This window comes from Martes martes (genome assembly GCF_963455335.1).
Source record: "Martes martes genome assembly, chromosome: 4".
In the NCBI taxonomy this organism is placed as follows: Eukaryota; Metazoa; Chordata; class Mammalia; order Carnivora; family Mustelidae; genus Martes; species Martes martes.
In genome coordinates this window covers 89578789-89597909 of record NC_137891.1, presented here as the reverse complement: position 1 = coordinate 89597909, position 19121 = coordinate 89578789, and the positions used below count along the sequence as shown (strand labels likewise).

Genomic DNA, 19121 nt, shown 5'->3' with positions numbered 1-19121 from the left:
TTTTTATTACTGTGGAAAATTTCAAACATTCATTAAAGTAGAAGAAATAGTATAATAACTTCCAAAATACCGAGCATTTCATCCTGAATAATTATCTACATTTACTAACTTCAAATTTTCCCTGGCCCCTGCCCAAAACTCAAGTGGGGGAGATTTTTTCCATTACTTATAGAAAACCTGGGCAAGCTCCTGGAGGTAGATCTGGTAGGGGCCATTTTAGGTCTCTTCTCCCCAGGAGTTTTTAACTCTTAGAGTTGTGTTGAGCCTGTAGGAACTGAGCGATTATACTTCGGGGTTTCCTACCCTAGTTCTCCTTCAGTGGTGATTTCTGCCAGAGTCTGTACTGCGGTAAGTCGTAACTCCCGTGACTTCCTGTGTTTGTCTCTCCAGTGTTGGGGGCAGTTGATTTTTTGCCCTGTGTCCTGTCTTCTCTTAGAGAGCCATGAAGAGTTACTGATTTTTCAGTCTGTTTAGGGTTTCCATTTGTTATAACTTAGCAAGAAATGCCATGTGGAACTGGGACTGGACATTAGGGTTTTTTTAAATTCATAGATTATATTTTAGACTAGTTTTGGGTTATAGAAAAATGAAGCAGAAACTGCGAATTTGGTATGTATCCTTTCCCTCCACATATAGTTTCCTTTAGTTCCTCATGTTAGTAATTTGCTGCATTAGTGTGATACTTTGTTAAAACTGAATCATTACTGACTGATATGCTATGATTTCCTGAGGTACATAGTTTATGTTAGAGTTCACTCTTTGTGTTGTATATTCTGGAAGTTTTGATAAATGCATAGTATCACATATATAATTCATTACACTGTGCTGCAGAATATTTCACTGCCCTGTGATTTCCTGTGCTCTATCCACTTATCTTTCACTCTTACCCCTAATCCCCAGCAACCACTCATCTTTTTACTATCTCCATATATTTGTCCTTTCAGAATGTCATTTATGTTGTCTTTGTGGAGAAGCTTCTCTGTAGTAAATATTGAGGGTTTCTCCCTGTTTTTTTTTTTCCCCCAAAACGTGATAGTTTCCTTTTATTGCTGAATAATATTCTGTTGTTAGGATGTACCAATTTATCTGTTCACCTATTGTATGACATTTTGGTTGCTTCCCATATTTTACAATAATGAAGGAAGTGATAGAAGTTTTATGTGCAGTTTTTTTGTATAAACATAAGTTTTCAACTCATGTGAGTAAATATTTAGAAGAGTAACTGATGAATCATATGATAAGACTGTGAGAACCTCGTGAAGCAACTTCTGAACTGTATTCTACAGGTAAGCAGTTCTCTTTCATGCAAGCAATGAATGAGAGTTTCTGTTTCTCATCAGTATTTTGGTGTTGTCAGTGTTGGGTTTTAATCTTTCTAGATGTGCAGTGGTATCTTGTTGTTTTAATTTGCAATTCCCTAAAGCCCTAAGACACTGAGCAACTTCTTCTGTGATTGCATTTGCCCTTTATTTTTTCTTCTCATCTTGCGTACCTTTTATGTGCTTTTTTTGGTCTTACTATATTAGCAAGGACTTCCAATACAGTGCTTAGTAAGGGTAGTGAAAGGAGATCGCCTTGCCTTGTTGATGATCTTAGGGGGAAATTATCTACTTTCTCACCACTAAATAGGACATTAGTTTTAACTTAAATCAACTTGGTTACTCTCCCATCTATGTCTAGTTGGTAGTTATTTGTTTTTGTAATAATTAATGATATTGCATTTTTCAAGTGATTCTTCTGTATCAATACAACTTTTCATGTCTAACATGTTGTGATGGATTATAATAATTAATTTTAAAATGTTGATACAGCCTTATATACCTGGAATCTATTCCACTTTTCATGGTGTATAGTTCTTTTCATAGAGGGTTGAGTTTTATTTACTAATGGCTTGTTGTAGGTTTTATGTCTGTTTTCATGAAACATATTGGGTGTAGCTTTTCTTTTTCTTTTTTTCTTTTTCTTTTTTTCATGTTGCCATCCAGTTTTGTTACTGGAGTAATACTGACCTCATGGAATGACTTACGAAGTGTTTTGCTAGTTATTTTCTGGGTAGAATGTAGAGAACTGGTATCATTATTGAAATGTTTCTGTCAGAATTCACTAGTGAAATGACCTGTAACAGGTAATTTCATTTAGGAAGGTTGTCAATCACTGAAGTGGTTTAATAGAAATCTATTCAGATTACACATCTTCTTGTGGGAGTTTCCTTAGATGATGACTTTGAAGGAATGTTCTATTTCAACAAGTTATAAAATTTGTGGGCATAGAGTTGTTAATAATATTCATTTACTAATGTTGCAATGTTCATGGGGCCAGTAGTGATGGGTACTTTCCAACTTCTGATATTTGTAATTTGTGTCTTCACTTGTAATTTTTTTTCCCTTTGGTAACCTGACTAGAGGCTTATAAATTTTACTGTTAAGGAAAACGGAAAAAGTAGTGGTCCATAGTTTGTTTTGGCGAAGTTAAAAGTGTTAGCCTGGCTAAAGCAGGAGGTAGAAAATACACCTAGCAAAGTTGCTTTGGGAGAACAAGTTTGAGACAGAATGTTAATATTGCAAGTGAGATGTTACTAATTTCATCTTATTAATGACCATAAGAAGTTGAATTCAAAAAGGAGTCCTACTGTTGGCAATCAGGGACTCACTGAAAGAAATAAAACAGATTTTTCTAGAACAATCAGCATGGAAATTTGGGGCTGATTCTTTATAAAATTGTAACAGATTAGTTTGAGAAGGGCAATGAATAACATTTTGCTACTTACAATGCTGTCTTGGGCAAAGAGAACATAAAAGGAAGCATGTTTATAAAATTCATTCCTAATATCCATGCATTAATTTAGTTCTTAGGGAATCTTTTCATATGGACATCCCATTTTGCATTTCCTATAAACCGGTCAAATTAATGGAGCCTCGAAAAAATTGAACCAACTATCTGAGCTACAACCACCCAGCTGACTTCACATAACATGAATTAAAAATAAATGTTATTTTTGTAATTCACGGAGAATTGGGTTGATTTCTGCAGCAGAAAAGAAGTTGTGTAGTACAGGATGAAGGACAAAGAACCATTAAAACTATTATTTGTCTACAGAAATTCTAACTTTCCCAATATTTTATGTATGCTGTGCATTTTTTTGTCATTAAAAATGCTATCACACTGGCACAGCTGATCTTCATAACGTTGTGGGTTAGACCAAATCAAATTTCTAGACCCAATATTTTAGAGTCTAGAAAACATAAAGGTAATTTTCTAGCTCCTAGGAATGTTGAGGAAAGACCTAGGTCTTTTGATAGATAATACAGCTAGTATTTTTAATTACACTAATTTTTTGGAAAAGTGTTATGCACTAACTATGTAATTTCACCTGGTTTATACATATACTAGTCCCTTAAATAGCAATAAAAGTAATGAAAACATTCTTCAAAGAAATACTGTTATTATTAACTTCTTCATTGGTTTGAGAAGACCATAAATCATTCAGAAACCAGACTTTGGTCATAAAAAACACATGGATCACCTAGATTTTTAGAAAATTTCACTGCTTCTGGCTTCCTGATCTGTGTCATAAATGACATTGAAGATTAAAAGGAAATACTAGCGTTTCCTTCTGCTCTGTAGCACACATACTGACACTTGAGTTTATTTTCCTTTGTTTTCACCTCCAAGATTTATATATCCTCTGATGTCTTTATATAGATTAAAATCTTTCAGAAGACACAAAGTTTTTTTTTTCTTTTAACACATTCACCATGACTTTAAGAACAAATGGTAGATGTGTAAAATTTTTAATTCATTAGGTGACCAAATAAATGTAACTTTCACTTTTCTTACCAAAATTTGTGTTTAATTTTGTTAAAATGGTACTAGTATATGCAGAGCTTAAACTTAAATTGTATTTATTTCTATGCATGAACATTTTGCTTCTAATTAAGGGGTACTAAAGGAATAGCTCTTCTTGTGTTCTATATTGACTTTTTTGGAGATTTCCTATTAGTATAATATGTATGTATCAGACAAAAACAAAAACACAGTTCTGACCTCAATGTTCTTACATTATAGAATGATTTTAGTAAAAAGTGGGTATGTGGAGAGTTGGTGTTATTAATACAAATTTTAAAGGAAATTTATAAAATCCATTAATTCTCCAGAACGGGAATACTTTCACGCTGCTTTATATTCATGAAATTTAATTTCATGGTTATCCAAAAAGTTCAAACCTGTCAGTGAAAAAATGTCTTTAGCCTAAATAACGTCAAATTTTGGAAATGTACAGTCTATGCTTTGAATACTGATATTTCTGATTAAGAATAGCAAAAGTAAGACTTGGTAGAATTTAAGAGGCTATGTATTACCTTTTAGTTTCAAAAAATATTGATCCATACTTGGAACTTTTATGTAAGTCTTCAGTGCTATGCCATTGCTACTTAAATCTATTTACAACTTATTATAGCATCGCTCCATTCTAAGAGGAAGTAATTTGTCCCTGTTCCCTATAATCCAAAATATTATAGTTCACTTGAAGATTGTTGAGTAACCCCTGAGGGTATACTCCATGCAGTCTCAAAATGATCTTGCTTTCAACAGCAGATGGATACATCTATATAGATACTCAAGTCAATTTTTTTTTCCAAATTTTTCTTCAGAATGCATGATGGATTTATGTGTATACAAATAGTTGTCCCGTGAAAGGTTAACCTTATGTTTTAACTACTAAAATATTCCATTGTGCTGAATGAATTGTTTTTTTTGTTCTTTTTGTTTTGTTTTCTGTAATTATTGGCTACTTACAATGTTTTTCAGAGTTGTTTGTTTTTTTTTTTTTTAACACTATCATGTCCAAATCCTCCTTCCATGTTGTCTTTTCTAGCTGGTCCATATTTTTACTTTTGATCCTACAAATCTTGTTGTGCTGTCTCTAGGATTGAGGAATGCCTGCTTTATCCTTAAAATCTAATTTAATAAAATTCAAAACTCCTATATTGAGTTAGGAGCTGCGTTCAGCTCTGAGGCCAAGTAGGAGAACAGTCCCCTATGAATTTCTCTTGGAAGTGGACAACAGAATAGGAAAGGAGGCATGGAAACAAATAATTATGATGAGTTAGAGATGTAACAGAGTTAGGAAAATATTTGCTTTATGTGACTAAAGGATGACAGTGCTACTACTCTACAGAAGAAAGGTTTCATGCTTATGTGCTACCAATAACCATCTGATTGTCTTCTATAAAGCCATAATCTATAAATCTGTATAATATCCCCACATTTAATTTCATTAGGAGTTAAATTGTTTCCTTATTTTCTCCAACTATTACAGCTTGAAATATATCATTTAATTTCTTAGCTGATTCCTAAGAGTACAACATACTTTAATAAATGGGTCAAGAACTACTTTTATGGTCCTCTTTGAAGCCAAGATTGTAAAATCACCTCTCTGGAGTGACTCTGAAAGTTCTGAGAAAGCATTACAGATAACTTAGAAACCCCACATATGTCCCATAGTTTCCTGATAATAGACAGATCACACTGAAAATGGAGATCAGCTGCTACATTTAATTTTGGAAAACCCCAGATAATATTGATATAGACAAGAGGTGGAGATACATATGTGTGTGTATGTGTGTGTGCATGTGTGTGTGTGTGTGTATCTATCTATATAGATAGATAGATATAGATATAGATATAGATTAGATATAGATATATGGAAAACATGAGAATGAGAGCCTTAAATGATAATTCCTTATTTGGTTTATTGTGGTGGTGGTTGTTTGGTTTTTGTAATATCTTATTTTCAAAATAATTTTCTGATTCTTATTTTCTTAGCTATTAAAATATTATTTTGAGGTATAATTTGACTTTAGGATTATTGGCTTATTGAACTAGCTCTATGGTCTTGGATACACTGTTTAATATCCCTGGTAAGACTGAAACATATTATCTTGTTCGTTGTCATAGGTCAGGTAGTCTGTATGTCAGCATTAATTAGGGTATCAGCCATAGATTCTGGCTTCACTTTTGTTTTTGAGATTCAATTTAGGAGTTTGAGAAAATTTACTAGTATTCTTGGTTTACTGCACAATTTTATCATGAACGTATGTTGCATTTTCTCAAGTGCATTTGCCACATCTTTTGCAGTTAAGCATATAATATTTCTCCTTCAATTTTAATGGAACAAATTAAATATGTAGAAGGTTTTTTTTTTTTTTTATGTTGACAACTTTGACTCTGGGATTATTTTGTTCATCTGGCTTCTTTAAGATTTTTTTTAAGTCACCTTAATACCCAATATGGGGTTTGAACTCACATCAGGAGTCATAGGCTACACCCACTGAACCAGCTGAGCATCCCTCCACCAATGTGGAAGTTTATGTCCTAGATTGGATTCCTTTTCCCTTTTTCTTTATTGCATTTAATGCTATAAATCTAAGCACTGATTAGCTTATGAGACAGCTTTTTTTTTTTATAATCCTTTTAACACACCACTGAATTGGTATGCTAACATTTTATTAATCTTTAAGACACTATTTTTTAATTGTTATTTAAATTTCAGTTAGCTAACGTACAGTGTAATAGTTTCAGATGTACAATATAGTAATTCAACACCCGTACAACACTCCGTGCTCATCACAGCAACTGCATTCCTTAACCCTTAACACCTATTTAACCAATCCCCCCACCTAACCACCCCAAGTGCCTCCCTTCTGGTAGCCAATACCTTTTTCTCTATAGGTAATAGTCCGTTTCTTGGTTTGCCTCTCTCTTTTTTTCCCTTTTTTTCCCTTTGCTCATTTGTTTTGTTTCTTAAATTCCACATATGAGTGACATGATAAGGTATTTTTGTTTCTCTGATTGCCTTATTTTGCTTAGCATAATATTCTCTAGCTGCATCCATGTCTTTGCAAATGGCAAGATTTCATTCATTTTATTACTAAGTAGTATTCCATTGTGGAGATTATAGATAGATAGATAGATAGATAGTCACATCTTTTTCCATTCATCAGTCAATGGACACTTGGGCTCTTTCCATAATTTGGCTATTGCAGGTAATGTTACTATAATCATCAGGGTGGTAATGCAAACTGGTCCAGCTACTCTGGAAAACAGTATGGAGCTTCTTTAAAACGTTAAAAATAGAACTACCTACAATCCAGCAATTACACTGTGAAGTATTTACCCAAAGGGTGCAAAAATGTTAGTTCAAAAGGATACATGCCCCCTGATGATTATAGTAACATTACCTGCAATAGCCAAATTATGAGACAGCTTTTAATAAGTTGTGCTTTCCTCAATTATTTTTTGAGGTTTTTGTTATTTTCAGACCCATGATCCATTAGAAATAGATCATATAATCTTCAAGCATGTGGAACTTTTCTAGATGTATACTACTTAATGACATAATTGGATACTACTGTAGTACAGAACAAATTCTCTACAAATTCTCTTCTAACAAAATGTGACCTGTTTTGTGGCTCAGCACATGGCTTTTATCACTGAGTATTTCCAGTACTTTGAGAGAAATGTGTATTTTACCAATACTCAGTGTGATGTTATATAATATCAACTAAGTCAAAATAGGACTGCTCTTTCAGTCTGCTATATATGGACTGACTTCCTTTGCCTAATTAAAGACTGGAGGAAGGATAGTAATGAGGCCAGCTACTGATTTATGAAGAGGTTTCTTAGTTTTGTTTTTTTGAAATTGTTGTATTTACCATATATGAATTCTTCCAGGCATTGTTATCTATTCAGAACTGGTTTTCTATATGGCATCCTTTCTCTCCAGTCTAAAGAAATTCTTTTAACTGACTTGATTTAGTCGGTCTGCTGGAGATCAATTCTTCCACATTTTGTCTGAAATGTATGTATTCATTGATCTTTACCTGCTATTTACAGTTCTCTTGAAAGCCCAAAAAAATAAAAATGCCTCATGTGATTTTTTTTAATCATAGCATTTCCATTCAGTGCTTTTGAAAATTTCTGTCTCTTAATTGAAAAGCATTATTTATTCCCTCATGATGCTTACTTCTCTAAATTATTTAACATGGTAATCATAATTATCTTAATCTATTTTTGATAATTCCCAAATCTGGACATTTATGGGTCTGATAGCATTTCTATGATAGTAATATGTTTTCACATTTCTTAATATTTCATTAAATGCGAGGGACTTTGTATTAAAAAAAAACTTATAAAAAGTGTTTCCCATAAAAATGAGACTGTTTCATCTGTCAAGTTACTCCTCTGGGATTGAAGGATAAAGTGCCTGATGTGTTGTGTAAGGTTTAGCCACCCGTTAACTTTCTCCTGTTCCTCTCCATACATCCTTACTCTACCAGGCCCCTTGCTGTCCCTTGCCAAAAGTGACCCTTACTTCTTGTGCCTCAACTCCAGGGACAGACAGTCATTTACCATGTTTGAATTTCAGCTGTTTTCCTCTTAACAGTGTATAGGGAGGTTTCTTCCTTCTCTCACTTCTCTGTTAAAGGTTAAATCCACCATCTAGCGGGGGACTTGTTACTTTTTTGTATTCACAGGGTTCATATTCCCATGTCTATACTCTAATGGCATAAAATAATTATTATTTTGGGTATTATCTGTCTTGAAATAATTCCTGGGTCTCAAGTGGCATTCTTTAGTGATTCTTTACTAGCCTGGTACTATTGGTCTTAAATTAGTTGTACTTGAAACTACTGTGAAAATGTATATCAGTACTTGTGCTAACGTACCCACTGTGGGCATTTTAGTCACCCCTAACTGAATCCCCAAAACTTGTAGTTTGCTTGAGCAATCTGTTGGGAATAGAAAATGAAAAAGGAAAAGACCACGTAACATGTATACTGAGAAGTACAGGTTTATGTTTTCTAAGGAATCAGGCCATAAGGCTTCCCAACTGAGTCTAATAGACACTGAAAAAATACAGAGTTGATACATTTGGGGCCACTCCATATAAACACTCATTCCTGCTATTAGGGTAAAAATGAGAACGAGTCATCTTATAGGAGGTCATTGAGTGGACAATTCTTATATCTTGCCAAATACATATCAACTGAATTCCTGTGATTATACAGTATGCAAATCAAAAAAGGGGATGATCGCCAAGAACAACAACAAACATAAAAGACACTGGGGTGTATCTGCTTGACCAGTAAAAAGACCTGTCAATCTGAAAAGAGGGAGCCAGACCATACTTTAGAAAAGATAGTTGATTAATAATCAGAAGACAACTTATTTTGGTGATGTCCCATTGCTTTATTTTAACTTGTTTCCCTTGCCTCAGTAGACATATCTAGAAAGAAGTTGCTAGAGCTGATGTCAGAGTTTACTTCCTGAGTTCTCCTATAGTACTTCCATATTCTCCTATGGTTTTATGCCTCACATTTAGGTCTTCAACCCATTTTGAATTAATTTTTGTGTATGGCATAAGAAAATGGTCCATTTTCATTCTTTTGCATGTTACTATCAAGTATTTTTTCAAAATAAAACCTTCTGTGCAGTGAAGGAAACAACAAACTAAAGACAAATTACAGAATAGGATAAGATATTTGCAAGTGACAAATTTGATAAAGGGTTAGTATCCAAAATATATAAAAAACTTAAGAAACTCAAAACCCCCAAATGGATAATTAATTAAAAAATGGGCAGGAGACATGAATAGCCCTTCACCCAAAGGAGACATATGAATGGCCAACAGGCACATGAAAAGATACTCAACCTTATTGATGATTAGGGATGTACGGAACTATGGTCAGCTATCAACTCAAACCTGTCAGAATGACTAACCTCAAGAACAGATGAAATAACAGGCGTTGGCAAGGATGTAGAGAAAGGGAACCAATCTTGCATTGCTGGTGGGAGTGTAAAATGGTGAAGCCACTCTGGAAAACATGTTAAAAATATGTTAAAATGTTAAAAATGTTAAAAATAGAACTACTGTACAATTCAGCAATTTTACTACTATTTACCCAAAGGATCCAAAAATACCAATTCAAAGGGAAACGTGGAGCATTTTGTACAATAGCCAGATTACAGAAACAGTCCAACCGTCAATTGATGAATGGATGAAGGGGTGGTGCGTGCGTTCATGCGTGTGTGTGTGTGTGTGTGTGTGTGTGTGTGATTTCATTATTTTTATGGCTGAGTAATATACAGTCGGATATTACTCAGCCATTAAAAAAAAAATCTTGCCATTTACAGTGACATGGATGGAGCCAGAATAAATAATGCTAAATGAAATAAGCCAGTCAGAATAAGACAAATAGCATATGATTTCAGTCATGTGTAGAATTTAAAAATCAAAGGAGCTCAAGAAAAGGAGAGAGAGAAAGGCCAAGAGACAGACTCTTAACTATAGAGAAAAATGGATGGTTAGGAGTGGGGATGGGTGAAATAGGTGAAGAGGATTAAGGAGGGCACTTGTCGTGATGAGTGCAGGGTATCTTACAGAGGTGTTGAATTGCTATATAGCACACCTGCAACTAATATTAAACTGTATGTTAACTAGCTAGAATTTAAATAAAAATGTAAATTCATTTTAAGTTACTGTTTTAAGTTCATAGTAGAACACACATTCATGAAATTCAAGCAAAAATTCATAAGGAAAGAAAAGAGATGAGAAGAAAAGAATGTAAGATAAAAAGGAAATGAGTGAATGAAGTAAAATTTAAATTATTTAGTAATAAAATGTATTAATGTAGCTATTGTAAATGAGGCAGAAATTGAGCTTTAAAAACATCAAAAAGACACTCACCATTGAAAATAGTGAGGAAGAAAAACATGGCTGTCGAGGTGGTCATATTTCCAGAATAAGTTTTTTCAATGATAAGATGAAAGAACAATTGGAACAGACAAATGTAAACCATAATTTTGAGATGAATGTAACATTTTAAGACAGTTTTTGATGTTTTGTAATAATGGTCTTCCTGTATTTGAGAACATTTTTAACAACCACAGAAAGAATAAAGTAAGAATTATTCTTATCATGCAGAAGTCATCATGGTTTTCAAGTACAAAATTCTACAAAATTGTCACCATATCAAATTTATATTTTCAAATAGAAATTACTCTAATTTTATAATCAGCATAATAAAGACTATTGTGTTCACTATTCAGAACCTAAAACAATAGCTTCGATCTAGTAGTTGTTACTAAAGATTTATAAACGAATAGTTTTTGTTTAAAGGACTATCATTTATAAAAGCAAAAAAGGAAAACACACCTGTAATCACACTGCAGCTATACTGTGTTAATGTCTGTGTTAATGTCTGGGAAGACATTTCATCATAAATGACTTTCATCAGACTTTCATCATAAATATGTATGTGCATTGAGAATCCTACTATATCTACACTAAAATGCATATTTAATATAATTTGAATATATTCCTCCATCCTTCTTAGCACAATATTTCAGAGATTCTCAAAGCCCGAGCTGGGTTGAAAGAGGGGATGTTTAGCTCCAAACTCTGCTGGAGTCCAAGTATTTGAGGAGCTAAACAAAAACCATCGAATAGGCTTCCCCATCTTCCCCTGATCTTGCGCACGCTTGAAAATGAAATCTGTTGTTTCACTAATATCAAATCTTTTTTCCCCCTAAGGGAAAACATGAATATGAGTGTCCTCCAGCAACTCTGAGTTACATATAAAAATGTTTGCTTTGGAGGTCCAGCAGAGAGCGAGGTGAGAAACGCAGCACGCCCATGGATCCCAGGGCCCTCCAGGCCCTGCGTCGTGAGGCCGGCGGGTGACCTTGGGGGCCCAGGGACAGGTCGCGGGCTGTGACCTGCAGAGACCCAGAGCCCTCGCCACAGCTGCCCAGCGGCCAGGTCCCGGCTAAAGCAGCTGCGAGCTTCTCTGCACCCCGACCCCCACCTTGGCGCCAATGGCGGCGACCTCTCGGAGCCTGGACCCCGCCTGCTGCCCACGCCTCGGGCGCATCTCTCCGCCAAGCCCCTGCCCAAGCCCGCGGGTGCGCGGCGCCTTTGGACGTCGGGTGTGGAGGAGCGAGAAGAATGGCGGCCACGCGAATGCCGCGGACCGCCTTTGGGGCCGCCAAGGGCCTGAGAAGGTGGGTCTGCGTGGAAGCAAGCTCGGCCACCTTTGGGCTTGGAGCCGCACAGGTCCGGCCCTGGGATGACCGCTCCTTCCCCACTGGACGAAACCTCACCGTCTATGGAGAACGGTGGACAGAGGCCCTAACGGGCCCGGAAGGTGAGTGAATCCCCGGTCGACGACGGTGGAACCGTTAACGGGCCACAGGCGGTTGGTCTTCGTTCCACCAAACGTTGATGTTGGAAGATCGACATGGGGAATTACGTGCCCATTTGGCCAATGGGAAGACCACCCTTCGAGAGGATTTACTGGCCGTTTTGTTTTGTTTGTTTGTTTGTTTTCAGAGAGGCAGGCAGAGAGAGAGAAAGGGAAGCAGGCTCGCTGCCGAACAGAGAGCCCGATGTGGGACTCAATCCCAGGACCCTGGGATCATGACCCGAGCTGAAGGCAGAGGCTTTAACCCACTGAGCCACCCAGGCGACCCCCTACTCGCCGTTTTTAGAAGGCCTGGGTACACAATATGAAAAAGCTGCTCTCAGCCCTGCCCCCCCCCCACCTTGCAAAGAAAACTTTTGCCACATCTAGGCCTTCTAGATGTAAAGAGGTTGCCAACATATGAAAAAGTTGAGTTAGAAAAACCACATGGCTTGTAAATGCCTATTTTTTTTTTGAAAATCATAGAAAAGAAATATGTTTTGAAAATGACTTTGAAATGGAATTGCTTGACCACCTCTCAAAGGGACATCAGGAGTGACATGCATCCATGTTTGTTCAGTGGTTTGTTCAGTTTGTTCATGTCCTTCAGAGGACATGAAGTAGATGACCTTGAGGAAGAAAAGAAGGTTCTGTGTGAGACTGGTCATATTTACAAGACATTTTCATATTACAACCATTGTTTTGTGTGTGCGTTTTATCCCTCAACTACTGTATATATAGTTGACAATGCTAAGTACATTTTTGAAATATCTAGTCTTTCTAGACGTTCTGAAGTGCCTGATGCCTGTTCAAAATAGAGGCAGTAAAAAGACATTCTTGTAAATATCTTTTTGTTAACATTCATATGGAATGCTGTTTAATTTGGGGGGCGGGGGGCAGATGGCCCAACCACCTCTTTGAATAGTACACATCGTGTTTGTGCACTGGTTCAAAGGAGGAGGGAGGAGAAGGAAGTGCAGAGACCTCTGCCAGTGTGTTTATAGTGAGGGAATAGTGTCCTTCATGTTCCTGCATTTTGGTTTACTTAGCCATGTATATGGACAAATGAGTCCTAATTTTCAACATCGAGTCTTTCTAGATGTTAAAGAGGTTGCCAGTGTATGACAAAAATAGAGTTAGTAAACTAATGCGTTGTGTACATTTTGTGTTAAAATTCCTAGAAAGATTGTCTTCTGAATTGAGCATTACAGCCCACTGGGGTGGTGGAGGAAAGAGACGAGAATGGTTGTCTTAGGCTAGAATGTTCATATTTTGAAGACACTTTCAGATTATAACTGTTACATGTGTGCAGTTTATTCAAGACTGCTATGTATATAGTGGACAAATAATGTCCTTATTTAAAACATCTAGTCTGTCTAGATGTTCAGACGTGCCCAAAATATGTTAAATGCAGAGGTAATAAAATACTGCTTTGTAAATATCTTTTTGCTTAAAATTCATAGGAAGTAACCGTCTTGGTGATGGAACTGTTAAACCACCTCTGAGCAGTATACTGTTGTGTATCTTTGTTCTGTGGCTTGAAGGAGGTGGAAGGGAAAAATTGACAAAGGTAATATGCTAGCGTGTTTGTGCTTGGACATTTTCAGACAAAACTATTTTTTGTATGTTTTGTGCACTTTGTTTTGCTGTGCATATAGTGTATATAATGGACAAATGAGTCCTAGTTTTGCAACATCTACTCTCTAGATGTTGAAGATGTTGCCAATGTATGACAAATTAGTAAAATTAGCACATTCTGTACACATTGTGTTGAAATTCAAAGGAAAGCTTTTCTTCTGTAAATGATGTTTGGCTATGAATTTGTTCAACCACCTTTAAACATTACACTTGCCTGTTCTTTGTCTACTGGAATAGTGGTAGAGAGAAGGAAGTGAGGGAGAGAATAGTTTAGTCCAAAATCATGGTCGTATTTTGAAGGTACCTCCGATTATACCCATTGTTAGGTGTGTGTAATTTCATTTAACAGTGCTGTTGTGTACATAGTGGACAAGTACCTATATGAAATATCTAGTCTTTCTAGATATTTAGAAATGCTTGATGTATTTAAAAGTAGAGTCATGCTTCTTATAAATAGTTTTTAAAAACTGATGGGAAATATGATCTTTGGAAATGGAATTGCTAAACCACTTCTCTGAACAGTATACTTGTTCCTTGGTTTGAGGGAAGTGAGAGGGAAGAAATTGCAAAAGATGCTTGGCTAGTGTGTACTAGGAAATTTCAGCTTATCCATTGCCCTATATGTTATGTGCATTTAACTTGACCGTATAATCTCTATATATACTAGACAAGTAGGTCCTAATTTTATAATATCTAGTCTCTAAATATGAAAGAGGTAGCCAATGTCTGACAAAAGTAGAGTTACTAAACTAACACATTTTGCACACTTTGTGTTAACATTCTTTCAAAGGCTGTCTTCTGAAAAGGACTCGAAGAGATGACATTGTAGTCACATCTAAGTGACATGTGCCTATTTGCACTCACCCACTGGGTTGGCAGAAGAGAGGAGTTGTGAGAAATGAAGGGTTCTAGAATGGAATGTTCCCATGCAGAAGACACTTTCAGATATAACCCATTGTTCCATGTGTGTAGTTTATTCAACACTACTGGGTATGTCATGAACAAACTTAAGTCCTTATTTGAAACATCTAGCCTTTCTAGATGTTTAGAAGTGCACAAAGTATGTTAAAAATAGAGGCAGTAAAATAACACATTTTGCAGATAGTCCTTTTGTTAAAATTCATAAGAAATAATATTGTCTCAAAATTGGAATGATCAAAGGGATCAAACCACCTCTCAGAGCAGTACACATTCTGTGATATTTGTGCCAGTTCAGGGAGGAAGGAGAAGAAAGAGCAAAGGGCTTTATACCAGTATGTTTAGAGTTAGGGAGGATTAACCATTGTCCTGTATGTCTGCATTTTGTTTTACTGAGCTGTGTATATAGTGTATATAAAGGACAAATGAGTCCTAATTTACAACATCCAGTCTTTGAAGTTGTTAAAGAGGTTGCCAGTGTATGACAAAAGTAGTAAACAAATGCATTGTGTACACTTTGTGTTTGAATTCATAGGAAAGACTATTCTGAAAACAACTAGAGGAAGTGAAATTGTTAAAATCCCCTCTAAGCATTACAGATGCTTACACTTTCCACTCCTTTGATAGAGATAAGAAGAGGAAGGGTTCTAAGCCAGAATATTCTTTCAGTGCTATGTATGTAGTGGGCAAATTTTAATGAAATCCTTACTTGAAACATCTAGTCTTCTGGATGTTTGAAAGTGAACAACACGTTAGAAGTAGAGTAGCAACACCCTTCATTGTTAATTTATGGGAATGTTTGTATTTTGGGAATGGAGTTGTTAAACTTGATGTCTTGGAGAGTATGCTGACTGTTCTCTGGGTTCATTAGGGAATGGGGACAGGGCCAGGGAAGGAAGGGATGAGAAAGGGTTCTGTGACCATGAGTCTTTAAAGTTGTGTATGTGCATTTTAGTTAATATTGCTGTGTGTCAAAGGTTAAGTCCTAATACCCAAAGTATATTAAAAGTAGAGGTAGTAAAACACTCCCTTTATGAATGCCCTTTTGTTAGTTTTTAGGAAGGACTGTTCTGGGAGTGTCTGTCAATCACCTCTTAGAGCTAGATGTAGTCCTAGGCTTGGTCATTAAAATGGTGGAGGGAGCAGAGGAGGGGTGAAGAGAAGGGCGTTTTGCTAGTTACCTCCACATAGAGAAGACCATTTTAGGTTATAACTATAGGTCTGTATGTGCATTATGAAATACCTGTGTTTGTTGTGGGCAAGTTTTATTATTTTGTAACATCTAAGCTTTTTGGATGTCCTGAGGTGACAATGTATGATAAAATGTACAGCTAGTGAATCAACCAATTTACAAGTTTCTTTTTGTTATCGTTGACAGGAAAGAAGCATCTGGGACACAGAATTGTTACGCTGTCTCAGAAATGTCAGCACTTACTAGGTTGGCAGCAAGGGGTAGAAGGAAGTATAGAGGGAGAGATTTATGCGGATGTGTTCATTCTTGTAGTAACTGTTAGTGTGTGTGTGTCTCTTTCAATAGAAACATACGCCCTTGATAATATTTTAATAGTCTAGATTGGATAATGAATTCTTTCAGAAGCATTATACGTTATGTACTCTTACTTAGGTCTGTTGTAATTGCACATTAAGGGGATGCAGTATGTTAATTGTAACCCTGCCAGTATCTTTATCTAGAGGCCTGTTGCCATTTTTGTCTTTTCTGAAAACTTTATCGCCAAGAAAGGCAGGATTACATTTTTTCCTTTCAGATGGAGTTGGTGTAGTGTATTCTTGGTTATCAAAATCCTCATAGTTTGGGGACTTTGAAATGGTAAATATTCATGGTGTGTAAAAAAGCATGATACATAACTACAATCTTAATTACATTAAACTGCTTTCTTTTGTAGAAACACACATGGGGCCTAGAAGTCAAACTGTAAACTGCTTGTGATTATGGGTGACTTTGTTCTTTGCTTCTTGTGTTTTTCAATTTTATTTTATGCAATTTCCTTTTGGGGTGCCTGGGTGGCTCAGTGGGTTAAGCCTGAGATCGAGCCCCACATCAGGCTCTCTGCTCAGTGGGGAGTCTGCTTCCCCCTCTCTCTCTGCCTGCCTCCCTGCCTACTTGTGATCTCTCTCTCTGCCAAATAACTAAAAAATCTTAAATAAGAAAAAAAATAAAGTCATTTTTTGGATAACAATATGTACCTTGCCTATTTTAGAAAAGTGTAGAAGAATTTGGTAAAATGATCTATTTGAAAATACATTAGAATGTAATTCATTTTAGAATAATGACTATCAGTTCCAAGAAAGAATCCTTCTAACATTATCTGTAAAATATGGTATGCACAGCTTCATCAGGCACAGACCTGATTTACTGTTCTCCTAGTGAAATGATCTATGTAGCATTCATAAAATGTTATACTAAATATTCTTTATGCAAAAAAAATGATTCTTTTAATATTTATTTATTTATTTTTAATTTCTTTTCAGTGTAACAGAATTCACTGTTTATGCACCACACCCAGTGCTCCATGCAATGCGTACCCTCCACAATACCCACCACCAGGCTCACCCAACCTCCCACCCCCCACCCCTTCAAAACCCACAGATTGTTTTTCAGAGTCCGTAGTCTCTCATGGTTGTCTCCCCCTCCAATTTCCCTCAACTCCCTTCTTCTCACCATCTCCCCATGTTGAAGACATAAAAAATGATTCTTAAGCTCCCAACCCATATAATGTGTAAAAGACCTGATGATAACATAGTGCCTGAGTTAATCTGATATGAATCATAGCGTTATGATCCACACAGTGTGCATCTCTGACAGGTGCACTACAAACGGCATTGCAATCTGCAGCCAGAAGACCCATTGAATCCTTGATTTACCAATGTACATTTTATAGCTAGAGTATTCTTATCTTAACTCTGCTTAAATAAAAATAGCCATACTGGTAGTAGTAAGAAATGTTTCTTGTTGAAGTGTAAATCAAAGCAGGAGGCAAAATGAAGTGGTAATCATTTCAGCTCTTTTCCCAGCACATTGTCTCTCAAGGTGACAGAAAAATGAATTGCAGGAAGTATGGGAATGGTTTTATATGTAAATTATCTCCGTGTGGATTTGTTTAATCCTAGATGGCTGAACTGTTGAACGCATGCAATAGAATATAGTCAACACCAACGTGCATCTTTCTTTGTGCATCTCTACAGTAAAAGAGTGAACAAAAAGATCGAGTTGGGAAAGTATCCAGTTCCGTTAGTGAAGATGTGGAGCGTGAACAGAACAATAGATATTTTAATGAAGAATCGTGGAAGAATATAAACCACTTGAATGAGAATTATAAGCACCAATTTCAATATCGTTGACAGCTGAATTTGGAAAGAAGTATTTAACCTGTATCTATAAAACATAAAACAGGTGTGATAGGTCTCCTAGGGTGCTCACAGAAGAAGAAGTAATGTACTGGTATTTCAAGTTTAAACCTAGTTCATTACTAGGTAGTAACGTAAAACTTTTCTCTGTCAACAAAGAATGGTTTGGGCTATTTCCTGAGTATATGCACCATCCAAAATTTTGTTTAAAAAAAAGTGTAGCGGGGCACACAGTATTTTCTCTGAACTAATGAAATAATGTGGTACCAGAGAAGTGACCTTCATCTGTTTTTGTTTTGTTTTCATAAAGTATTAGAGCAATTCTATTAAATATTTTCTACCCATCTTTGTAGCATATTTTTGGTAGAAATACTCCTAGAAACCTACACTTTAGTCTATTGGCCCAATAATAGTGACACTTAAAAAAATTACAATTATTAGGTCTGTTTGAAATTATTATCTGCATGTAGCAGCATTTAGACTTTTACTTTTAAATGCAAGTCTGGTTGAACTCAAGATCAGTCAGTGAAGCGACTGCCTTCCACTCAGGTCATGATCTCCAGGTCCTGGAATCCAATCCTGCATCGGGCTCCTTGCTCAGTGAGGAGTTTGCTTCTCCTTCTCCCTCTCCGTCTGTGTGCTTACTCCCTTGCTGTCTCTCAAATACATAAATAAATCTTTTAAAAAATTTAATACATAAATATATAAATACATCATAATTACACAAATAAATCTTAAAAAAATTAAAGCAAAAGAAACAAACAAAAAAAACACACAAGCCAATACCTTCTGTGAGGCAGTCTCATGATCCCTCAAAATGTGAGGATGCAAATCTCAGGTTAGGAAAACCTGAAAGCTAGTTCTTACATTTTTAGTGCTGTTACTTCTTGTGTGTGTAATGTATATGTGATACAAATTAAAATCCTACAAAAATACTTGCTGTTACATAATATGTAT

At 36.0% G+C, this 19121-nt stretch overlaps 1 long non-coding RNA gene across 1 annotated transcript; it reads left to right on the top strand.

The window, feature by feature from the left end:
• The first annotated feature begins 228 nt into the window (after positions 1-228).
• LOC308342465 lies at positions 229-18899 on the top strand. The gene is made up of 3 exons (XR_013966786.1): positions 229-348; positions 11594-12206; positions 17928-18899. It is a non-coding gene; the product is annotated as an uncharacterized lncRNA (long non-coding RNA).
• Positions 18900-19121: the final 222 nt, after the last annotated feature.